This window comes from Pogoniulus pusillus, chromosome Z, assembly GCF_015220805.1.
Source record: "Pogoniulus pusillus isolate bPogPus1 chromosome Z, bPogPus1.pri, whole genome shotgun sequence".
NCBI lineage: Eukaryota > Metazoa > Chordata > Aves > Piciformes > Lybiidae > Pogoniulus > Pogoniulus pusillus.
Genome location: NC_087309.1, coordinates 94,351,324 through 94,378,152, shown reverse-complemented (window position 1 = coordinate 94,378,152; position 26,829 = coordinate 94,351,324).

Genomic DNA, 26,829 nt, shown 5'->3' with positions numbered 1-26,829 from the left:
ATGACAGCACCAGAGATAAATCAATGGGAATTGAGGATGGTAGGCTAGAGCTAGGAGTAAAAGCAGCAGCCCAGCTGAAGTGCATGTACACTAATGCATGCAGTATGGGTAACAAACAAGAGGAGCTGGAAGTTCTGGTGTTGGAGGACAACTATGATATTGTCGCCATCACTGAAACGTGGTGGGATGGCTCACATGATTGGTGTGCTGTAATCAATGGCTACAGACTCTTCAGGAGAGACAGGCAAGGGAGAAAGGGCGGGGGAGTGGCTCTGTATATTAGGGATGCTCTGGATGTCATGGAGGTAGAAATCAAAGATGATCAAGTTGAGTCATTATGGTTGAGACTTAAGGCGAAGGCCAACAAGGCTGATATCCTGGTTGGAATCTGTTACAGACCACCCAACCAGGAAGAAGAGGTTGATTTATTACTCTTTAAGCAACTGGAGGCTGCCTCAAGATCACCTGCCCTTGTTCTGGTGGGTGACTTTAACCTACCAGACATCTACTGGGACTTAAGCACTGCAGAGAAGAAGCAGTCTAGAAGGTTTCTGCAATGTGTGGAAGACAACTTCTTATCCCAGCTGTTACGTGAGCCTACCAGGGGGACAGCCCTGCTTGACCTGCTGCTCACAAATAGAGAGGGGCTGGTAGGGGATGTGGTGGTTGGAGGCTGCCTGGGGTCCAGTGACCATGAAATTATAGAGTTTTCAATACATGGAGAAACCAGGAGGGGCATCAACAGAACCTCCACACTGGACTTTCGAAGGGCAGACTTCAGCCTATTTAAGGAACTAATTCAGAAAGTTCCTTGGGAAATAGCCCTTAGAAACAAAGGGGTCCAGGAAGGTTGAACCTACTTCAAGAAAGAATTCCTGCAGACAGAGGAGCAGGCAGTGCCACTGAGCCGGAAGATGAGCCGACGAGGGAGGCAGCCAGACTGGATGGTCAGGGAGCTGCTGAAGGAATTAAAGATTAAAAAGAGAGTGTATCACCTTTGGAAGAGAGGGGAGGTGTCCCAGGAGGAGTTCAAGGAAGTTGCTAGGTCTTGTAGAGGAAAAATTAGAGAGGCAAAAGCCCACTTGGAGCTCAGGCTGGCCACGGCTGCCAAGGAAAATAAAAAGTGTTTCTTTAAATACATGAATGGCAAGAGAAGGGCCAAGGACAACCTCCAGTCCTTACTAGATAGAGATGGGAACATAGTGACAAAGGATGAGGAAAAGGCAGAGGTGCTTAACACCTTCTTTGCCTCAATCTTCACTAGTGGGACAGGTTGTCTCCAGGACAGCTGGACTCCTGAAGTGGTGGATGGAGTCAGGGATCAGTACAGTCCCCCTCTAATCCATGAGGAAGCAGTAAGGGACCTGCTGCATCATTTGGATCCTCACAAGTCCATGGGACCAGATGGGATCCACCCTAGGGTGCTGAGAGAGCTGGCAGCTGAGCTGGCCAAGCCACTCTCCATCATTTATCAGCAGTCCTGGGTCACTGGAGAGGTCCCTGAAGACTGGAAGCTGGCCAATGTGATTCCCATACACAAGAAGGGTCATAAGGAGCAGCCAGAAAACTACAGACCTGTGAGCCTGACCTCAGTGCCAGGCAAGGTCATGGAACAGGTCATCTTGGGTGCCATCACAAAGCACCTACAGGATGGCCAAGGGATCAGGCCCAGCCAGCATGGGTTTAGGAAGGGCAGGTCCTGCCTCACCAACCTGATCTCCTTTTATGATCAGGTTACCCGCCTGGTGAATGTGGGGAAGGCTGTGGATGTAGTCTACTTGGACTTCAGCAAAGCCTTTGACACTGTCTGCCACAAGAAGCTCCTAGCCAAGCTGGCAGCTCATGGTTTGGACAGATTCACTCTGCACTGGATCAAGAACTGGCTGGATGGCAGAGCTCAGAGAGTGGTGGTGAATGGTGCCACATCCAGTTGGCAGCCAGTCACAAGTGGTGTTCCCCAAGGATCAGTGCTGGGCCCAGTCCTGCTCAATATCTTTATTGATGATCTGGACGAGGGCATTGAGTCCAGCATCAGTAAGTTTGCAGATGACACCAAGCTAGGAGCAGGTGTTGATCTGTTGGAAGGTAGGAGAGCCCTGCAGAGGGACCTGGACAGGCTGGATGGGTGGGCAGAGGCCAATGGGATGAGATTGAACAAGGCCAAATGCAGGGTTCTGCACTTTGGCCACAACAACCCCAAGCAGCGCTACAGGCTGGGGACTGAGTGGCTGGAGAGCAGCCAGGAGGAAAGGGACCTGGGGGTACTGATAGATAGTAAGCTGAAGATGAGCCAGCAGTGTGCCCAGGTGGCCAAGAGAGCCAATGGCATCCTGGCCTGCATCAGGAACAGTGTGGCCAGTAGGACAAGGGAGGTTATTCCTCCCCTGTACTCAACACTGGTCAGACCACACCTTGAGTACTGTGTCCAGTTCCGGGCCCCTCAATTCAAGAAAGATGTTGAGGTGCTGGAACATGTCCAGAGAAGGGCAACAAAGCTGGTGAGGGGCCTGGAGCACAAATCCTACGAGGAGAGGTTGTGGAAGCTGGGCCTGTTTAGCCTGGAGAAGAGGAGGCTCAGGGGTGATCTTATTACTGTCTACAACTACCTGAAGGGGCATTGTAGCCAGCTGCGGGGTGGCCTCTTCTCCCAGGCAACCAGCAATAGAACAAGGAGACACAGTCTCAAATTGTGCCAGGGTAGGTATAGGCTGGATGTTAGGAAGAAGTTCTTCACAGAGAGAGTGATTTCCCATTGGAATGGGCTCTCCAGGGAGGTGGTGGAGGCACTGTCCCTGGGGGTGTTCAAGAAAAGACTGGATGAGGCACTTAGTGCCATGGTCTAGTTGACTGGCTAAGGCTGGGTGATAGGTTGGACTGGATGATCTTGGAGGTCTCTTCCAACCTGGTTGATTCTATGATTCTATGATTCTATGAAATGTTTAACAGTTCAGTAAAGCCATTTTAAAATCACTTATTTAGAGTATTTTTATCTCCTGGAACCTGAACTTTAACTTTTCATATCTTAATAGATCCTGTTAAGGGAACTGATGTGGTTCAGCCCCAAAACATTGATGTCTAAAGTTTCTGGGAGCATTTTAAGCATAGTAGGCTGACCATGAGGTAGCAGTGTGCCCAGGTGGCCAGAGAGCCAATGGCATCCTGGCCTGGATTAGGAACAGTGTGCCAGTAGGACAAAGGAGGTTATTCTTCCTCTGTACTCAGCACTGATCAGGCCACAGCTTGAGTACTGTGTCCAGTTCTGGGCTCCTCAATTCAAGAGTGATGTTGAGGTACTGGAATGAGTCCAGAGAAGAGCGATGAAGCTGATGAGAGGTGCGGAATGCAAGTCCTATGAGGAGAGGCTGAGGGAGCTGGGGTTGTCTAGCCTGGAGAAGAGGAGTCTCAGGGATGACCTCATTGCTGTCTACAGCTAGCTGAAGGAAGGTTGTAGCAAGGTGGGGGTTGATATCTTCCGCCAGGCAACCAGCAACAGAACAAAGGAACACAGTCTCAAGTTGGTCCTGGGGAGGTATAGGCTTGATACAAGGAGGAAGTTCTTCACAGAGAGAGTGATTTGCCTTTGGAATGTGTTGCCCGGGGAGGTGGTGGAGTTGCTGTCCCTGGAGGTGTTCAAGAAAAGCCTGGATGGGACACTTAGTGCCATGTTCTAGATGATTGGATAGGTCTGGGTTGGAGTGGATGATCTTGGAGGTCTCTTCCAACCTGGTTGATTCTATGATTCTATGTTCCAGAGTAACTGGAAGAAATCTAATGGCTTGTCTGATCATAGAATCATAGAATCATAGAATCAACCAGGTTGGAAGAGACCTCCAAGATCATCTAGTCCAACCTATCACCCAGCCTTAGCCAGTCAACTAGACCATGGCACTAAGTGCCTCATCCAGTCTTTTCTTGAACACCCCCAGGGACGGTGCCTCCACCACCTCCCTGGAGAGCCCATTCCAATGGGAAATCACTCTCTCTGTGAAGAACTTCTTCCTAACATCCAGCCTATACCTACCCTGGCACAATTTGAGACTGTGTCCCCTTGTTCTATTGCTGGTTGCCTGGGAGAAGAGGCCACCCCGCAGCTGGCTACAATGCCCCTTCAGGTAGTTGTAGACAGTAATAAGATCACCCCTGAGCCTCCTCTTCTCCAGGCTAAACAGGCCCAGCTCCCTCAACCTTTCCTCGTAGGATTTGTGCTCCAGGCCCCTCACCAGCTTTGTTGCCCTTCTCTGGACATGTTCCAGCACCTCAACATCTTTCTTGAATTGAGGGGCCCGGAACTGGACACAGTACTCAAGGTGTGGCCTGACCAGTGCTGAGTAGAGGGGCAGAATAACCTCCCTTGACCTACTGGCCACACTGTTCCTGATGCAGGCCAGGATGCCATTGGCTCTCTTGGCCACCTGGGCACACTGCTGGCTCATCTTCAGCTTACTATCTATCAGTACCCCCAGGTCCCTTTCCTCCTGGCTGCTCTCCAGCCACTCAGTCCCCAGCCTATAGCGCTGCTTGGGGTTGTTGTGGCCGAAGTGCAGAACCCTGCATTTGGCCTTGTTCAATCTCATCCCATTGGCCTCTGCCCACCCATCCAGCCTGTCCAGGTCCCTCTGCAGGGCTCTCCTACCTTCCAACAGATCAACACCTGCTCCTAGCTTGGTGTCATCTGCAAGCTTACTGATGCTGGACTCAATGTCCTCGTCCAGGTCATCAATAAGATATTGAACAGGACTAGGCCCAGCACTGATCCTTGGGGAACACCACTTGTGACTGGCTGCCAACTGGATGTGGCACCATTCACCACCACTCTCTGAGCTCTGCCATCCAGCCAGTTCTTGATCCAGCACAGAGTGAATCTGTCCAAACCATGAGCTGCCATCTTTGATAAGATGTCATAACAGATGAATCACTGACCTTAAGCTCCATTCAGCTATCTGACAGCACGTCTGTGTTGTAATGGAATGGAGGCTTAAATATTTCTTCTCAAGAACAAAATTCTGGTTTTCTTCCTTATTCAAGCATTTAACACACCTATATTTTTAAATTAAACCATCAGTTTTGTCTCTGCATTACAATTGCTAAAGCCTACATGAAAATGTTAATAATGTAATTAGAATCTTAATCAGTTTTATCAGATATCATGGCTAAAGAAAAACATGTGGTTTTGTTCAAAATACATTGTGCTTACTTTATCATAATAAATATCAAGTGAGATCATGAGCATTATCTCACACCAAACCATACTGACGCATTGTACATGCCCTGAGGGACTTACATGTAAGACAAGAAAATGCGTATGAAAAGAAGAGCAACTATATATGAAAATTGTTAGGCCAAGGTAAAGAACAAGGAAAAAAACTCTTGTCTACCTGAACAAAGTGATGACTGTTACTCTGTACTGTTGTGGATACTTTGAGAAAACTATTACATGTGCAATACTTTGAGACACACAGAATGAGATACAACCATATGTGTACAAACATGTATCTTTTCAGCTGCTGTGGCTTTTTCCTCACAACTTCTCTGTTGTAAGCAGAAAAGCAAATACACCCTTCTCATACCTGGAGTGATAATAAAACCAAAACCCACAATCAGTAGTAACCAGAAAATCAGTCCATAATTTTTAACCTAATGAACACAACAATATAACACTACACCAAATCTTTAGCTTTCACATATATGATATATTTTACAAATTATGCTTCACACTATATGGTATCCTTCCAGCAGTGCAAGTACAAAAAATGAATTTATGATTAGTGTCATAAATACCTTATCAATTATGATCATACAGGTATTGCATCAGAACTTGCTTTGCACTGTTGTCAAGGGTAAAATAAATCGTTGATAAAAAATGTAATTGCTCAATAATGGTCTGGTCACAGCTATAAGGTAATTGATCTGCAGGTTTACGTTCTTTGTGCTCACAAGAATAATTGCCCAGAAATGACAAAGGATGATGTAATCCATTCCTTTCTTGAGAGGTAATACAATTCTGAAATAGCCTATTAAGACTTTCCAAACAGTATTTTCATATATCTTTAGATGAAGCTTTGTTTTAATAGTAACACAAATTAAGGTCAACATGAGCAGGCATAGATCATGAGTCTGTGTTGTGCATACTGCAGTATAATTTATGAGATCCATAATGTTGCCAGAGTATAGAGTTGATGTCACATATGAATGTTGCTCTGGTCTTTACTTTTCTTCAATAGATCACCTCTATATAAATGAGATTAAAACCAACAAAATCTTGAAATATAATGATACATTTACACTTACTACAGTAACTCTCATTTTGCTATTATGCAATGACAAAACAATTAAAAAAACACTAAAGCCTCCCAGAAACCATATACTTTTCAATTTTTCCATTTCAATGAACTCTTTCATTTGCAATTCAAAAAGCACTGTGAGAAATTAACATTTTAAATCCTAAAGAACAGTTGGAAATAAGATACAGAATAAGTTAAAAAAAAAAAAAAAGGAAAGAAAGTGTTGTTTTCTAAAAGTTCTATTACATTCCATACGTTATTGAATTAAAATTGCTGTACTAAAGATATTATGAAGATGTGGAAGTTTATTCAAGATACCCTGTGAAAACATAGGATACTAATTAGAAGAAGATTTATCTCTTTGAGACAGCTCTATGTATGGAGTTTACTGTGAAAATTCTCCAAGCACAGGATCAGAGTGGTGGTAGGAATCTCCTCAAGAAAACACTGAGCTGAGATATATTCAGGCCAATGTTTGCAAAGTCTTCAGTCATATCTCAGTTCTCTCAAGAGTGAATGCTGTATTTTGTTGATTGAAATGAAGGAAAAGCTTTTAAACTGGGAGGAAATCAGAAGTCTTTTAAAGAAACTGACAGCTCATAACTAACACAAAATTCACATCCTCCCCACTGTGACTATGCCTTGATAATGACAGCTTTAAGAATATGAAAATAAACAGGCTTTATAATTATATATAATTTAAAAAGAAACATGAATTAGGAATACATTAACATTCTCAGAGAATGCAGAGATGCAAGAAAGCTAAGGTCCACTTGGAAGTAAATCTTGCAAGAAGGAATTTCTTCAAGTACATCAGTAACAAAAGGAAGACTAGGGAAAATTTGGACCTACTGCTGAATGAGGAGAGCAATCAGGTGATGCAGGGTACAGAGAAAGGGGAATTACTGAATCTATTCTTTATCTCAGTATTTCTTGCTAAGGCTGATCCTCAGGAATTCCAGTTCCTGAAGGTAGGGAAGTCTGGAGAAAGGAAGACTCTCCTTTAATCTGACAAAGTAGAGACAAATCACCATCACACAAATCTATCAGTCCCAATGAGATACACCCTTGAGTGGGGATGGATCCAGTAGATATTATTGTTAAGACACTGTCCATCATTTTTGAAAAACAATGGAGAGCAGGAGAGGTGTCTAAGGACTGTGGAGGGAGTAGGCTGCCCAGAAAAGCAGTGAAATCACATTCATGGAGGTGTTAAAAAAACATGTAGACATGGCAATTTGAGACATGATTAAATGGCCATGATTGTATTATATCTATGGTTATACTCAATGATCTTATAGATCTTTTCCAATGAAAACAACTCTATGACTATGATTCTGTGACTGAAGAATGCCAGTGTCACTCTAGCCTTCAAGAAGGATCTGAAGGACAACCCAGGTAACTACAAGTCATACAGCTTCACCTCCATCTTTTGAAACATAACAGAACAGCTCTTTCTGTATGTTACCTCTAGGAATGTGGAGGAAAAGAAAGTTACTGGAAGTGATCAACACGGGTTCATCAATGGGAGCTCATGCTTGGCCATTCTGATAGCTTTTTTATAATGGCATGACTAGCTTGGTATATGGCAGGAGAGCAGTGAATGCTGTCTACCTCTACTTCAGCAAGGACTTTGACACTGCCTCCTATAATGTTCTCACAGAATGGCTTAGAGAGTTGAGTTAGATGATTGGACAGTGAGGAGGATTGAGACTTGGCTAATAAGCAGAATTCAGAGGGTTATGATCAGCAGAGCAGAGTCTGTTTGGAGGCCTGTACTTAGTGCTGATTGCCAGGGGTTAGTACCAGGTCCAGTCTTGCGCAATGTCTCAGTTCTAATTTAAATTTCCAGAGACTAGGATAAATTTGGTAGAACCAATAACAATTTGTAGAGTGCCCTTCCCTCTTCCCCCTCCTTTCCCAAAAGAAAGGGATTAGAAGTAGAGAGAGAGAGAAGTAAGCACAACCAAATAAATCAATCTCACTTGATTTGGAAATTAAAAAGAAATGTTTGACAATAACTTAAAAAGGTATCTGAGGTAGGGAAGTTACAAAGATTAGGGAAGGGAAAATAGCAAATACAAAATGGTATAAATACAACCCAATTGTGACGGCTTTGTCCACCTTTGTGGGTGATGGCCACGTTGTGTAACAAAGAGAAACCAGGAACAGATGGTAATGGTGGTATAAGCGAGGCAGAGAGAGTGCAGACTAGTGCAGAGAGCGAGTGAAACAGGAAGTCCCCCTGCTTTTATGGGACAGAAAGGGGGAGTGGGTTAACCATCACCTGGTGGTGTTAAGACCCTCCCCTGGGGAGTGGTCAATACCACCTAGGGTCAGGTTCAGGGTTACTCCCCCTGGAGTGTTAACCCTATACACTCAACATATTCACAAGTGACCTAGATGAAGGGACAGTGTAATCTCAGCAAGTCTGCTGAATACACAAACCTAGGCAGAGTGACTGACACACCAGAAGACTGTGCTGCTGTTCAGCAAGATTTGGACAGGTTGTAGAGCTGAGCTGAGGAGAAATTCAGGAAATTTAAAAATTCAAGCACAGGGTCTGTGAGAGTCTAAATCCTCTCTCTCGTTCATCAACAAAGATAAAGATTGCCTTTGTTACTTGTGGGACTCAGACTCGGTGCTTGGCCTAAAGCTCAGGGATGCAAATCAACAGACAACACCTTTGAAACTCTTGGACCTCAGCCTGGCTGGAATGCCCAGGATGCCTACATCTTATCTCAGCTACCCCGAAAAGGGAAAAGGTGTATGTGTATTCAGGGGTATGGATAGGTACAGCCAGGGAGGAGGTGGAGGCCCTCTCCCCGGTGGTGCTGGACCCCTGCGAATGCATGAGAATACACAGGATGATTTCCTGGGGAGCTGCAGCTGGACACTGAGCAGAAAACTGTATAAAAAGGGAGGAGAAATGCCTGCCAAAGTGTGGCACTCCCACCAGACCACCAGTGGCACTTCCACCGGACCACCAGAGCTGCACAACAGCCGAAGAACCTCTGACAGACTCCACAGAAGATCACCCCTGGGCCATGCACCCATCTCTCTCTCTGCCCTCCATCTGCAACTAAGGGTAATATGATCACAGCTTTTTTCCTTCCCTGCTCCTTCTCTTCTCCATCGTTCTCTTTGTCTCTCTCTCTCCCCCTTCTCCCCTCTCTCCCTCTGTTTTGCCCAACCTTATCCTTTAATAAATAGTTTCGTGGTGATATCTGGTCTCATTTGCACCTTAATTTCACAACACGTAAATCCATAAGAACTGGTCTTGCTCCTCTGGACAGAGATACTGTTCATCTCTGTTCTCTGGACCTTGACAGGGTCCTCCACCTAGGAAAGAATAATCACAGAAATCAGTAAAGATTAGGGACTGACCAAATGGAAAGCAGGTCTGTGAAAATCCAACTGCGAGTCTTTATGGGTAAGAAGTTAACACAAGAGGTGTGTGCTCTTGTGGCCAAGAAGGCCGGTGGTATCTCAAACTGCATTAAGAACAGTGTAGGCAGCAGGCCAAGGGATGTTCTCCTCCTTCTCTGTTTGGGTGGAATGACATCTGGAGTATTATCTTCAGACCTCTGTCATATGACTAAAAAATAATTCTAATATTTTAATGAAAAAATAATATTAAAAATATTTTCTGGAACTTACTGGCAATATTTACAGGTTTGGATGTTCAGTGCTGGCAACTATCTATGCAAAGGTTTATCTACAGGCAAACATAAACAGTGTTAAGCAATTTTCAAACCATCTCACAAAACTATCAAAATACAGACTCAGCTTTTGGAGAAGCAGCAAGGCTGTTATTGAAATAGGAAGGCTGGTTTGAAGCAGCACAGCAAATCTTGTTACAATTTTTTAACCGTATGTATCATACGTAACATTGTAACATATATATCAATTGCCTGACTCTTAATTGGTCCAATGGGCAACATAGATAACCACATCCTTTAACCAATCAGAATGGCACTTTGCCAGGACTAACCATATTAGGTGAAGTTGTGGGCTTGCTTTATTCAAACATAGGTCTTACACGGGGTAAGCACAGGCCAAGTGTATGCACCTTGCTTACCACAGGATGTAAACAGGAAGATAATAAGTCTCGGCAAGCCAGGGTCTTTAGATTCAGTGGCTCCTTCTCCTTTGTCCTTTTTCCCATGTTTATCCCCACTTCAGGGTGGGGGAGAGGGGTAGCAGGGGACCATGCCTGGACTAAAAGTGGGTCCGTTTTGGCCTACTGCCACAAGCTCCCCAGCTCTGAGAGAAAAGGAGTTACTGGAGAATCCAGTTGAGGACTACAGAGATGATCAGGAGATTGGAGCATTTCTCTTACAAGGAGGGGTTTTAGCTTAGAGAAAAAAATATTGAGGGGTGAATCTTATCAATGGCTATAGATATTTAGAGGACATGTGTCAAGAGGATGGGGCCACACTTTTTGTTCAGTGTTTCCCAGTAACAGAGCAAGGGTCAATGGAGACAAACTGGAACATAGTAAGTTCCATGATTATGTGGCACTTGGTGCCATGGTCTAGCCTTGAGCTCTGTGGTAAAGGGTTGGACTTGATGATCTGTGAGGTCTCTTCCAACCCTGATGATACTGTGATACTGTGATACTGTGAGAGTGAGAGAGTACTGAAACAGTCTTCCCAGGGGGGCTGTGGCAACTCCATCTCTAGAGATACTCAAAAGTTATTTGGGTACAATCCTGTGCAGTCTCCTGTAGATAACCTTGCGGTAGCACGGGGATTGGAGTGACTGATCTTCAGAGATCACTTGCAGTCTCTACCATTATGTGATTCTATGATTGTTTATTTGTTGAAAGTGTGTATACATTACAATTTCTGCCATTAAGACATTCCACACTGTATCTCAAGGTATTTAGTATGACTTAGAAGTTTTTTAATAAGAACAAAAATGTTCTTCCACAGTAATACATTTTCTCCATTTACTGAGAAGTGAACTAATACCCACTCATTTACTTTAGAGGCTATGGTATCATTAAATATAATCAAAATTTGGCCATACTTCTATCCAAATAATTTCATTTGAGGTTTCAAATTGATGTAACCATGGGGTTTATATCTCTATTAGTCTTCTAATATTTCCAATGACAAGACAGGACTACCCCAAATTTCATATGTAAGCAAAACTGACAAGTAAGCGACAAAAATATTCTTCATAATAGCAGCAGGAAGGACCCAGGTGCCGAAGCAAACTGAGGGCCAAATCCACAGACAGTATCTATTATGTGACCGCAGATTCACAGGAGAAGAACATGAGGAAACTGCATTCCATAAAGTGTTACATGAAACATTAAAGACTTTGTATATGGTTTTCAAGACTAACATAACAGGATATTTAAATTCCATCTAGTTCTATGTCATCTGTTAACACACCCATGTCTTTTCTAGAAGCAGTCATTGTGATGGTTACAACAAAACAACACCAAATGTAAGTGTGCAGATGCTTATGCTGGAAAAGACCCAAATCTGAATGATATCAATAAGCCCTACAGGGCATTCCAATTACACTTCAAGTAAACCTAAGTTGATTAATGCTATTAGCCTCTCTTCCAGCTGTTTGCAGGAACATGTTGACTTAGAGAATTTCACTAAACAATATTATTAATGATTTTGCAAGTTATAAAATTTCTTCTACCCTACAGACAGTATATCATATCTATTAAAATAGTAGTGAAACTCTGTGAAAGTGAAGACTTTTAGGAGACTCTCTTTTAGCTACAAGTAGGAAGAATCTCCTTTCACTTTTACAGGTAGAAGCATTTTATGCTCTTGTATCTTTTACACTCCTTCTTCAGATGGTAGAGGAACCAACAAGAAGAGGTGCTGTGCTGGACCTTGTTCTCACCAACAAGGGAAGCCTGATGACCAATGTGAGGCTCAGGGACAACCTTGGCTTCAGTGACCATGAAGCAGTTGAGTTTAAGATCCTCAGGACAACTAGGAGGATGTATTCTAAGCTTACAACCCTAGACTTTAGGTGTGCAGACTTTGATTGCTTCAGGGATCTGCTGGCCCAAGTATCATGGGATGAAGCCCTAGAGGGAAGAGGGGCCCAGGACTGCTGATCAGTATTCAAGGATCACCTCCTCTGTGTCCAGGAGCAATATATACCCTCAAAGAGGAAAGTAGGGAAGAATGCTAGGAGGTCAGTCTGGCTGAGCAAGGAGCTTCTGGACATGCTGTCACACAAAAAGAAACTCTACAAGGAGTGGAAGAATGGACAGCTGGAATGGGGGGTATATAAGGAAGCTGCCTAGAGATTTGGTTAGGAAAGCCAAGGCAGAGTTTGAATTGAATCTAGCCAGGGAGGTCAAAGGGAACACCAAGAATTTCTACAGATATATCAATGGCAAAAGAAGACTAGGGAAGGTGTGGGCCCCTCTCAGAAAGGAAACAGGTGAAATGGTCATGTGACATGGGAAAGATTGAAGTTCTCAACAACTTCTTTACCTCAGTCTTCACTGCAAAGGCCTCCAGCCACGCTCCTGGAGTCAAAGAGGATAACGGCAGGGGCTGGAAGGAAGTGTTGCCCATCATACATGAAGATTGGGTTCGTGATCAGCTGAAGAACCTGAAAGTGTTCAAGGCCACGGGATCTGATGGGATACACCTACGGGTACTGAGAGAACTTGCAGATGAAGTTGCTTGTTGAAAGCAGGAGGCTGGTGAGAGAGAAGATCGGGGTACTGATGAGTCGACTCAGCAGCTAGCTACAGCAGTATGCTTTATTAGGGCAGTGCAATGTCTTAAATAGTGCTCAGAGAAGGCATGTGCAATCAGTTTGGGGATGGCACAAGTGGACAGTACAGATTGGCTCAGAGTTATGTGTAAGGTGCACATAGGTTGCCCTGTGTCAAAACAACCCATGGTGTCCACCCCAGGGGGCTGGCAGGCTCAGCCCCTGTAGCTGTGTCCTCCTCAGGGAGCTGACAGGCCCAGCCCCCAGCAGGTGTGCATGGGTTGCTCACCATCCACAGCTTAGCTTCCAGCTCAAGGACACTTCTCAGCACGAGTTCTCATGTTTACCAGCTCATGTCCTGCTGCGGGAGAATTCTCCCACAGTTGCTAAACCCCTTTCTATTCTATTCCAAATGTCCTGGCAGTCTGGTGAAGTCCCCACCAATTGGAAAAGGGGAAACATAACTCCTATTTTCAAAAAGGATAGGAAGGAGGAGCTGGGGAACTACAGGCCAGTCAGTCTCACTTCTGTGCCTGATAAGATCATAGAGCAGATCCTCCTGGAGGCACTACTGAGACAGGAAAATAGTGAAGAGGTGATTTGATACAATCAGCATGGCTTCACCAAGGGCAAATCCTGCCTGACAAAACTGGTGGCCTTCTATGGACAGGTCACAACATTAATAGATGAGGGGCAAGCAACTGATGTCATTTACCTGGACCTGAGCAAGGCCTTTGACACTGTCCCCCACCACATCCTGGTCTCCAAGCTGGTGACACATGGGATTGATGGGTGGACCACTAGATGGATAAAGAACTAGCTTGATGGCTGCACCCAAAGAGTGTCTGTCAGTGGGTCCATGTCCAAGTGGAGGCCAGTGACAAATGGAATCCCTCAGGGATCACTCCTGGGACCAGTCTTGTTCAACAAATTTGTCGATGATGTGGATAGAGGCATTGAGTGCACCCTCAGCAGATTTTCTGATGACACTAAGCTGTGTGGTGCAGCAGACACACTGGAGGGAAGGGATGTCATCCAGAGGGAACTCGACAGGCTGGAGAGGTTGGCACAAGCCAACTGCATGAGGTTCAACAAGACCAAGTGCAAGGTCCTTTATCTGGGTCGAAGCAACCCCAAACACAAATCCAGGCTGGACACTGACTGGCTGAATAGCAGTCCTAACAAAAAGGGACTGGGGGGTGATGGTGGATGAGAAGCTCAATAGAAACCAGCAGTGTCCACTTGCAGCCCAAAGGGCCAACCGGATCCTGGACTGAATCAGGAGAAGTGTGGCCAGCAGGTCGAGGGAGGTGATTCTCCTCTACTCCACTCTGGTGAGACCCCACCTGGAGTATTCCATCCAGTTCTGGAGCCCAATTACAAGAGGTATGTGGATATGCTGGAGTGTGTCCAGAGAAGGGCCACAAGGATGATCAGAGGACTAGAACACCTTTCCTATGAGGACAGACTAGAAGAGTTGGGGCTATTCAGTCTGGACAAAAGAAGTCTCTAAGGTGACCTTCTTGTGGCCTTCCAGTATCTGAAGGGGGGTCTACAAAGAAAGCTGGGGAGGGACTTTCCAGGATATCAGGTAGTGACAGGATTAGGGGGAATGGAGCAAATCTGGAGGTGGGGAGATTCAGACTGGATGTGAGGAGGAAGTTCTTCACCACGAGAGTGGTGAGACCCTGGAATGGGTTGCCCAAATTGGTGGTTGAGGCCCCATCCCTGGAGGTGATAAGGCCAGGCTGGATGAGACTGTGGGTTGCCTGATCTAGGGTAGGGTGTCTGTGCCCATGGGAGAGGGTTTGGAACTAGATCATATTTGTGGTCCCTTCCAACCCCAACTGATTCTATGACTCTATGATAAGTAGCATATCTCAATCATTTTTGTTCCTTTAAGAGTAGAATATGGTTAATGGTGATGTTTTAGTTACAATTTTTCACTTTCCAGAATTTAGACATAAGCAAAATCTCACATAGTACACACATTCTTCCAGTTTAGAAAATGTCAAAAATTGTTTTTCACCATCATGCTGCTTTTCAATTTATAGATAATTGGCACAAACTCTCACGTGATATACACATCCTTCCACAGAGTAGAAAATGTTGTAAATAAATCTTTGCAATTTTTACCATTATACTGCTTTTCAATTTATAATTACCAGGAAAGCAACAGTATAATGAAGAGCAGAGTACTATAACTTGGGATGGGGACTAAGAAAACAAATATATGTAAGATAAAAAAAATGGTGTGAATCTGATTCAATTTGGACAAAGAAAGGCTCATTCTGAAATAAAGCAGTTGTATTGGAGTGTAGAGAATTAACAGATTAAAAAATCAGACTTAAGGAAAAAAATAGGTCTCAGATATTAATAGAATTTTATCTTCAAGTGAAAGAACATACAGATGCCCTTTCAATTTAGGAGAAAGGATCCATGCTGCTCAGCCAAATAATTCTCCCATTTTTTTCCCCTTTTAAACATTCATTTACCAATGTGTCCAACAGAGTCAATTTCACCTTTGAAATTACATGTAAAAGTAGTTTTGTTACAACATGTTTATGTGACTACTAGGATTAAAAGAAAAGTGGAAAGTACTTTCACTTGTAAAATCAACTGTAAGCTATTCTCTGCACTATTTGCGTGCAGATGCACACAAATGTATTGGTTGAAAAGAACATGAGACCGATTTGACAAATATACTGATATTTGACAAATATACTGATATACTGAGGTTGAGTAATGATATTGTATCCTTTCTTACTAAACATTTACAATCATAAACTTCCATGAAAACAGAGAGATCAACTACTGGTAGACAGAATATTTTGGAAACTTTACCAGGCTTTTAATCACTCTAAACAGAAAGATTTGTTTGAAGTGCACAGAAAGATTCCTGTAACCTGTAAAATATTTAAGAAATCCTTAAAATATTTGAGAAATATGAATCTCATATATTATAATTATAATATTTGAATTTCACTATGCCATTGCCTGAGGTAATTTATCAAGCATGTCTGATATCTTGAGTATATGTTTGTCTTTCATACACCAAAGAAGTTTTAAGAAAGGAAGTTTAAGGTCAGAACATACATTACAGTTACTGTAATTTTTCACTAGTTCAGTAGAACAATTCAGCTGAGTAGCTGAAGTTTGACTCTTTGGGTGTAGGACATCTTCCTTTCACTGATAAATCACAGTTTCCATTAGGATTATGCAGAAGTGTCACATTCAAATACAAATGAATTCAGATTAGGATTTCTCCCCAGTTTTGTAAGTCTGGAAGTCAGGAGAAATGTATGTAGTCTTTCCCTGAGAGCAATTTTCCAGCTTATCTTTTATCATCAGACATCCATCTCACAAGGGCTTCAGCACTGAATTACTTTACTATGACAAAATTATCCTTTTTAACCCAGACCTCATTTTGACTTGAGAATACAGATAAAAGTTAATCTCTAAGTTACATTCAAAGCACCTGACAATTAGTAAGTGTAACAAGGTAAATCCCTCAGTGATATTCAGGGTTATTTTGTGGTTAGCAAAGTGCTGGGAATTGTTCTAAAATATTCAATGCAACCATCTATACATTGTATCTGGTTTTGGACTCCTCAGTACAGAAAAAAGTGCATAAATCAGAGTGAGCTCAGCAGAGGACCAATGAGGTTATCTGGGATGACACATCCTCTCTATGTGGGGCAGCTGAAGGAACAAGCTGGTTCAGCTTGGAGAAAGGATAGCTTAAGGGACAGTTAACAGCATCCCTGGGCTCCTCAACAAAAGAGAGATGTTGAGGTACTGGAACCTGTCTAGAAAAGTATGAAGGAGATGGTGAGAAGCCTGAAACACAAGCCCTATGAGGAAAGGATGAGGGAGCTGGGGTTGTGCACCCTAGAGAAGAGGAGGCTCAGGGGTGACTTCATTGCTGTCTACAACTACCTGAAGGGACGTTGTAGCCAGGTGAGGGGTGGCCTCTTCTCCCAGGCAACCACCAATAAAACAAGGGGACACAGTATCAAGTTGTGCCAGGGAAGATATAGGCTGGATGTTAGGAGGAAGTTCTTGACAGAGAGAGTGATTTGCCATTGGAATGGGCTGCCCAGGGTGGTGGTGGAGGCACCGTCCCTGCAGGTGTTCAAGAAAAGACTGGATGAGACACTTAGTGCCATGGTCTAGTTGACTGGATAGGGCTGGGCGCTAGGTTGGACTGGATGATCTTGGAGGTCTCTTCCAACCTGGTTGGTTCTATGCTTCTATACTTCCCTAGTGTCTCTAAGAAGTTGATGAGGAGCTGGAACTAGGTTTTTCTCATCAAAGCACAGCAAGAGAGTGAGGGGTATGAGAGGCAGGAATTTGTCATAAAGAAACATTTTCCTTACATTAATAGTAAAAGCTGTCTGAAATGCAAAATTGTATTAACTTTTCTTGAGAAAGACTTTTGTGAACATTTTTATGAACTGCAAAAATACTCTCAGAAAAGCTTCTAGATCCAGACTTGTGAAAGATCATTGACTATCAGATTCTGTAAATGTAAATAGTGTTTTAAAATATCCACATGTGAATTTCATTAAAGTAAAGCAGAGCTTTTTTATGTTGTGATCTAGGATATACATGATGAAAAAATGACTAATTGTTAGATAATTTTAAAAAAAATCACAAGAAGAAAATATAATAAAACTTAGAGTAAATAGAATAGAAGTATTATATTTCTTTTGGAAGTTGTGATGGTTTGGGGGTCACCCCGCCCCCCCACACTTTTGAATTTACCCCAGCTAACTCAGACGGACCCTGGGAATATAGATGAAGCAATTTATTTACAGCTAGCAGAATTTACAAGCAGCTATTTATGATATATACAGTTATATACAATTATATACAGAAATATACAAAGGATAAACAATACAAAAGCACAACTCCCCTCCCAGAAACCTGAGTCCCCAGGAGGGGCTCTCAAACCACCCCAACACCTTCCCCGGCCCCTCTCAACCTTACCCCAGTTCTCAGGAAGAAGAGAGGTGCAGCCAAGAGGTTAGGGAGCAAGGTTAGTAGGAGCAAGGTTAATGAGATGTGTCTCGGTCTAAGGCAAAAGCAAGAGTGAGAAACAAAATGGAGAAAGTTTACTTCTTCTTCCCAGAGTTCTCAGCGAGACTATGAGAGAAGTTGACATCAATTGTTTTTTCATTTCACTGCCCATTATCTAGTTCTTTTACCAAAACATTCCAGCTTGCTTCTAACTACCACAATTCACCTCTTGTCTACTTCGCTCAGAGTATCACTGAGAATTATCCAATCTAATCTAAACCAATATTTACACTAAAACAATATATACAAGTTCAGTTCACACTTCAATCAGATGTAGGTGATTCAAAAGCTCAGAACAGGGACTCCCAGGTGACGTTGGGTTCGTGCTCACGTACTGCAGATTCTATCGTAGATTCTCTCAGTGTTGGGCGCCGATGTTACCTAGAACAGAAAAATCCTATAAGCTTGAATTTAAACTCTCTCAGCTAAGGTTAAATTTCTCTGTGGAATACACTGGATTTCACTGTTCTCCTGCATTACCCAGTATGTATGACCAGGACCTTCAGCAGATACCACCCCTCGGACAGGTTTCCCTTCGCCCGAAGGAGAAAATACCCAAACAGTTTTCCCTAACAGATTCTTCTCACGTACAACAGGAACATTATCACCGTCTACTGTTTGGACCAAATCTGATTGTGCAGGTCCTGCTCTGTTTACTGAACCTCTACTATTTACCAACCAAGTAGCTTGTGCTAAATGTTTGTCCCAGTTTTTCAGAGTTCCACCCCCCATGGCTTTTAGGGTGGTTTTCAGCAAACCATTGTAGCGCTCAATCTTCCCTGAAGCTGGTGCATAGTAGGGTATGTGATAGATCCATTCAACACCATGCTCTTTGGCCCAATTTTTCACAAGATTGTTCTTGAAATGAGTACCATTGTCTGACTCAATTCTCTCTGGAGTTCCATGTCTCCACACGATTTGTCTCTCCAGACCAACAATGGTGTTACGTGCAGTAGCATGTGGAACTGGATAGGTTTCCAACCATCCAGTGCTGTCTTCTACCATCGTTAGCACATACTGCTTGCCAGAACGAGATCGAGGTAAAGTGATGTAGTCAATCTGCCAGGCTTCACCATACTTGTCCTTTGACCATCTCTCACCATACCATAAGGGCTTGATTCGCTTAGCCTGCTTAATAGCAGCACAAATGTCGCAGCATAGATGACTTGGGTGATAGCGTCCATGGACAAGTCAATTGACCTATCACGAGCCCATCGGTATGTTCCATCTCTGCCTTGATGTCCAGATGAGTCATGGGCCCACCAAGCTAGGAACAGCTCACCTCGGTGTTTCCAATCAAGGTCAATGTCAAGTTCAGAGTTGGTATCAACTTGAGCAATCTTAGCAGCTTGGTCTGCCTTCTGGTTGTGTTGATGTTCTTCAGTAGCTCTGCTCTTAGGCATGTGTGCGTTTACGTGCCACACCCTCTCTCCAGTCATGCACCAATGTCATGCCATAGATCCGCACACCAAATAGGCTTTCCTTTCCTCTGCCAATCATTCTTCTTCCAGTCCTTCAGCCAACCCCATAGAGCATTGGCTACCATCCACGTGTCGGTGTAAAGGATAGGCCAATTCTCACGTTCAGCCACATCAAGAGCAAGTCGGACAGCTTTTACCTCAGTGAACTGACTGGATTCTCCTTCGCCATCTTTCATTTCTGTAACTCTCCTGGTTGGACTCCAAACTGCAGACTTCCATATTCACTTGTTCCCAACAAGACGACAGGAACCGTCTGTGAACAGAGCATAGTTCTTTTCCTGATCAGAGAGATCACCATAGGGAGGAGCTTCCTCAGCACGAGTTATTTCCTACTCTGGAGGTGTGGAACAGTCTGTGCCTTCCGGCCAGTTGGTGATCACCTCCACCAGACCAGGTCGGTCAAGATTACCCATTCATGCTCGTTGGGTTATCAAAGCCATCCATCTAGACCAGGTTGCATCTGTGGCGTGATGCGGTGATGAACCTTTGCCTTTAACATCCAGTTTAGAACTGGCAGTCTAGGAGCTAAAAGCAATTGTGACTCAGTTCCAATCACTTCAGAAGCTGCTTTCACTCCCTCATAGGCTGCTAGTATCTCTTTCTCTGTTGCAGTGTAATTTCTCTTTGAACCTCTGTAACAACGTCCCCAGAAACCAAGTGGACGACCACGTGTCTCATTTGCAGCTCTCTGCCAAAGGCTCCAAGTTGGACCATTGTCACTGACAGCCGTGTACAGAATGTTTTTAATGTCTGGACCAGATCTCACAGGTCCCAAGCCCTCTGCATGGACTACTTCTTGTTTGATTTGATCAAAGGCTGCTTGTTGTTCAAGTCTCCACTCAAAATTGTTTCTCTTACGAGTCACATCATGCAGAGGTTTGACAATCTGACTGAAACCAGGAATGTGTAGTCTCCAAAATCCCACCACACCAAGGAAAGAAAGTGTGTCCTTCTTACTGGTGGGAACGGCCATGGTAGAGACTTTGTTCATCACATCCTGAGGAATGTAACGGCGACCATCCTGCCACCGCACTCCCAGAAACTGAATTTCTCTGGCAGGTCCTTTGACCTTGTCTCTCTTAATGGCAAAACCTGCTTGCAACAGAATGTCAATGATTTTGTTACCTTTCTCGAAGACTTCCTCAGCAGTTTGGCCCCACACAATGATGTCGTCGATGTACTGGATGTGCTCTGGAGCTTTACCTTTCTCCAGTGCATTGTGGATGACTGAGTGACAGATGGTTGAGCTGTGTTTCCACCCCTGAGGCAAACGGTTGAACTGGTACTGGATTCCTGTGCATGTGAATGCAAACTGAGGCCTGCACTCCTTTGCTATGGGAATAGAGAAGAAAGCATTAGCAATGTCTATGGTTGCATACCATTTAGCCTCCTTTGATTCCAGCTCGTACTGGAGTTCCAGCATGTCCGGCACAGCTGCACTCATGGGTGGCGTCACCTCGTTGAGGGCACGAAAGTCAACTGTCAGTCTCCAGTCACCCGTAGGTTTACGCACAGGCCAGATGGGACTGTTGAAAGGTGAATGAGCTTTCTGGATGACAGCCTGACTCTCCAATTGACGAATCAGCTGATGAATGGGCAACAAAGATTCTCGGTTAGTTCTGTACTGCCTATGATGAACAGTATGAGTTGGAATTGGCACTTCCAGGTCCTCTATGTCATGATGTCCCACAACTGCAGATTCATCTGAAAGTTCAGGTCTAATAGACAATTTCAATTTATCATCCTCAATCTCTACAGATGCTATTCCAAAAGCCCATTTGTGACCCTTAGGATCTTTGAAACAACCTTGTCTCAAAAAGTCAATTCCCAGAATGCAAGGCGCATCAGGACCAGTTACAATAGTATGTGTCTTCCACGCTTTACCAGTTAAACTGATCTCAGCCTGTATTTTAGTTAACTCTTGAGATCCACCAGTGATTCCAAAGATAGAAATGGACTCTGTCGCTTTGCAATTGGATGGCAATAAAGTACACTGAGCACCTGTGTCAACTAAAGACCTGTATTTCCGAACTCTCGAACTGCCAGGCCACCTAATGAATACATTCCAATAGATTCAGTTCTCTCCACTATCCCTTTCCTCCTGCTGGCTGGAGGCAGGGCACCCCTAATGCTGAACATGGCATGTAGGGTGTACACAGTGATTGGTGTTGTTGTGAGAGGAATTGCAACTGTTGGAACAATTGCAGTTGCTCTCGGGAGCTGAAGAAGTGACTGCTACTTTCCTGGCATTATTGCCTCTGTTTCTGCCACTCTGCAGATCCCTGACCCTCTTTGAAAGAGCTGAAGTAAGTTTACCATCCCATTTGTTCATGTTCTCAACATATGTGTCACGCAGAAGTATCCACAGTGACGCACGTGATTGCTGCTGTCTGGGTGGAATTTGTCTCCTCCTGGGCTGGAATTGCCTTGCAGGAGGTGGGCGTCTGTTCCTGACTGCAGAAACATGCACCCATTCAGATGATGCAGGAATGGTATACTTTACCAGATTGGAAATTGAGGTTTTAAGATCCTCCTTCAGTTCTTTCATAGTATCTTTAATCTCTGTGGTCATAATTTTTATGGCAGAGATTAGGCCAGAATGTGACAAGTTGTCCTCTATCTGTCTGAGCTGGTCAGTGAATTCACCAACAGTGAAAGATCTTCCATTATCACTCCTTGCTAGAAACTTACTGGCCAAGATATTAGCATAGGATGAAGGAGCAAGCTTAATCAGCTTCTTCATGAGACCTGTTCCCAACGGAATATCGTCAGGCTCATGAGTGCCATGATCTCCATAAAGCACTTCCTTCACAGCAAACTCCTTCAGAAGCTTAATTCCCTGCTCAATGGTGTTCCACTTCTTGGCACCCCATGGCAAATCATCTCGGGAAGGATATCTCATAGCCACAGCCAACAAAAGGCGTGTCCACAAGCTAACCCTACCAAGAGGACTTGCTAGGTGTTTGTCTACTCCACTCTCCTTAGTGAGTGGTCCCAGCTGCTTGGCAGACTTGTCTCCTACCTGCAGAGCATTAGCACCAATACCACGGCATCTCACTAGCCAGCTTAAGATTGGCTCACCTGATTCCCTTGTGTATTCCTTCCTAACTTCCCTGACCTCTCTGAGTGGATCCTTGGAGCCCTGAATGTCATCTTCCACCTCCTCTTCCTGTTGTTGATCTGGTGGTACTGGGCCTAACACAATCTTCCTCATAGCATTCCTAAACTCATGGGAACCATCCTCTCTCTTGGCAGCTAATCTCACAGCGCTCTTCTCACTTGGGTATTGTTGTCTCAATGTATCTACAAGGTCTCGCAGACTAGCTATCTCCTCCTCCTCCTCTTGCTGATCACCAGAGGTCCCCTGTCTTACATCCTCCTGCGAACCACTCTTTGTCTTAGCTTTTGCCTTAGCAGGTGCCAGAAGGACCTGAGCAGCAACAGACTTGGATGTGTCTGCTGGAGGATTTGAATCATTAGGGGTCTGACCTGGAGGGTTTGAATCACTGGGAGTCTGACTTGGAGCTTGTGAGTTCAAATCTGCCTTGCTTTTAACAGGAGGATTTTGGTTCTGGTCTGCTGTCTGGGGGTTTGAATTGGCTGAGCTGGTGTCATTAGGATTTGGACTGACTGGGCTAGCATTACTAGCATTAGTAGTATTATTTGCCTGTCCTCCTGGGATGCCTGCCAACCCTGAGGTGTTATCATTGTTGCTAGGAACATTCTGATTTTGGGTACTTGCCTGTCCTCTTAGGGATCCTACCAAACTCTGTCCGTTATTTTTGTTATCCTTATCATTGTTTATGTTAGTCGTGGGAACATTGGCTGTGTTCCCAGCACTTGGAGAAGGAGGGCCAGAGGCTGGCAAGGGGGAAGCCGATAACTGTGTTCCCTTGTTTTGCTGTGAAAGAGACTGCTTCTGAGACACAGATTTTTTTCCTAGCTCTTACTGAATCTGGTTTTGAATTTTTCACCAATAATGCCAAAATTAATATGAATATTAAAATAATGAGGCAAATATTAAAAACTGTGAGAAGGAAAACAGTTTTACATGAGCATGTGCCTAAACAAACAGTTGGAATTCTTGTCTTAGGCTGAATAACTCTCATTAGAGCCATATTTAAAGTAGAATTTCCATTGATTGTCATATTATTGACCAGAGCTCCTGTAATATCCTTGGCAATATTCTCAGAGATATTAAAACCAGCATAACCAAGAATAAAATCACCCCAGCTCCAGAACATGTTTGAAAGCTTAACTTTAGCCTTCTTAAAAACTACATGAAGCAAGAAATAAACAATTTGATCTTTGATCCAATTGTACACAAAAAACTAGAAAACAGGCCACACAGCAATCCCCACCAAGTACAATAGCTGCTTGATTAGCTTCATCTTAATTCCCAGAGCTAATTTCCAATCACTTCAAAAATCTCTAGCCCCACGTTGGGAAAGCCAATTAAAAATGTGATGGTTTGGGGGTTACCCCGCCCCCCCACACTTTTGAATTTGCCCCAGCTAACTCAGACGGACCCTGGGAATATAGATGAAGCAATTTATTTACAGCTAGCAGAATTTACAAGCAGCTATTTACGATATATACAGTTATATACAATTATATACAGAAATATACAAAGGATAAACAATACAAAAGCACAACTCCCCTCCCAGAAATCTGAGTCCCCAGGAGGGGCTCTCAAACCACCCCAACACCTCCCCCGGCCCCTCTCAACCTTACCCCAGTTCTCAGGAAGAAGAGAGGTGCAGCCAAGAGGTTAGGGAGCAAGTTTAGTAGGAGCAAGGTTAATGAGATGTGTCTCGGTCTAAGGCAAAAGCAAGAGTGAGAAACAAAATGGAGAAAGTTTACTTCTTCTTCCCAGAGTTCTCAGTGAGACTATGAGAGAAGTTGACATCAATTGTTTTTTCATTCCACTGCCCATTATCTAGTTCTTTTACCAAAACATTCCAGCTTGCTTCTAACTAGCACAGAAGTGACCTAAAATGACCATCTAGTATGACTGTTTGATCTATTTTAAGATTGACCAAAAGTCAAATGATGTTGTTAACAACATTGTCCAAAAACCTCTTAAATATTGATGAGAGTAAAAAAGCCCCGCTACAATTGACTTAAATACAGAATGGCATTTGAGATCACAGGATGTCTGGAGTTGGAAGGGACTCAAAAGGATCATCAAGTCCAACTCCCCTTCCACAGCAGGACCATACAATCTAGCTCAGGTCTCACAAGAATGCATTCAGATGGTCCTTGAAAGTCTCCAGAGAAGGAGATTCCACAGCCTCTCTGGGGAGCCTGTTCCAGTGCTCTGTGACCCTTACAGCAAAGAAGTCCCCTGTTATGTTGAGCTGGAACCTCCTGTGCTGCAGCTTACATCCATTGCTCCTTGTTCTATCATAGGAAGCAAGGGAGAAGAGCCTGTACCCCCAGCTCCTGACATCCAGCCCTCAGACACTTATAAATGTTTACTAAATCTCCTCTTAGTCTTCTTTTCTCCAGACTAAAAAGCCCCTGATCTCACAATGTTTCAGTACCCTAATCATCCTGGTAGCCCTCTATTGGATTTCCTCAAGAAGATTGTTGTCCCTCTTAAACTGGGGAGCCCAAAACTGAATGCAGTACTCAAGACAAGGTCTCATCAGGGCAGAATAGAGGTGAAGGGAGCACATCCCTCAATCTACTGGTGTCGTGGAGGGCCTGTAGGCCCAAAAATAGGCTTGTTTATGCCTTTCCCTGTCTGGACATGTTTTTCTGCCCATAACCAGAGGTAAACATAAAACAAGCACAAGGGGGCACAGCAGACCTGGTGCCATAAAGTCTGGTCTGCCCAGGACCCCTGATTGTGTAAAGTGGTTGTGTAAGCCCCGACACATCCAGCTCGTGCCTGCCTAGTGTAAGGTCCATGTGATTCCCATATTTGGGAGGTCCAGGCCTGTGGCTTTTGCCTATTATGGTAAGGTTTGGCTGACTGCCAACCTGATTGGTCATTCTAGTGGCCAAGGGGCCACTAGAATCTTGCCCACATTTAATAAATGGGGGTACACAGGTAAACAACATGTTCAGGCTCTCCCACATCGCTCAGACTCCCCTGCATTGCCTGTATTCATTATTATGCTTAAGCCTGCCTATGCAGAGCTCAGTCTCCCATGCAGCCGTGTACTCTATTGCATGCCCACTGCCTTATCATTGCCTGGTAAGTGCCACTGCCACTGAGTTAACCAGGAGCAGACTGCATTTGTCTGCATGTGATTGGCCTACGTAGCCAGCATGAGACTGTGATGATACTGCATGGCATCATACACCTTCTGCATCCATTACCAGGAGAACAAGGTCAGAGACCTTCCTTTCCACTGAAGCCGGGAAGATTTTCCTTTGCCCTGAAGCTCGGAAGATTCCAGCTTCAAAGTCCATGGGCAGACTACCCTGAAGTTTGGACACTGATATAGGCTGTGACGTAGCCCTGGAGGGTGATTGATAATTAATAAGAATTTGTAAGTAAATGCATTAATGCCTCTGTAATGTCTATTGCCTCCTGCCATAGAGCAGAAAGAGCTTCAGCCCACCTTGCTGAGCAAGCAGCTGTGATGGTTTGGGGGTTACCCCACCCCCCCACACTTTTGAATTTACCCCAGCTAACTCAGACAGACCCTGGGAATATAGATGAAGCAATTTATTTACAGCTAGCAGAATTTACAAGCAGTTATTTACAATATATACAGTTATATACAATTATAGACAGAAATATACAAAGGATAAACAATACAAAAGCACAACTCCCCTCCCAGAAACCTGAATCCCCAGGAGGGGCTTTCAAACCACCCCAACACCTCCCCTGGCCCCTCTCAACCTTACCCCAGTTCTAAGGAAGAAGAGAGGTGCAGCCAAGAGGTTAGGGAGCAAGGTTAGTAGGAGCAAGGTTAATGAGATGTGACTAGGTCTGAAGGCAAAGGCAGAAGAAAAAAACAAAATGGAGAAAGTTTACTTCTTCCCAGAGTTCTCAGAGTAACTGTGAGAGAAGGAGACACCATGTTTTCATTCCACTGCCTATTATCAAGTTCTTTTACCAAAACATTCCAGCTTGGTTCTAACCAGCACAATCCACCCCTTGTCTACTTCGCTCAGAGTATCACTGAGAATTATCCAATCTAATCTAAACCAATATTTACACTAAAACAATATATACAAGTTCAGTTCACACTTCAATCAGATGTAGGTGATTCAAAAGCTCAGAACAGGGACTCCCAGGTGACGTTCGGTTCGTG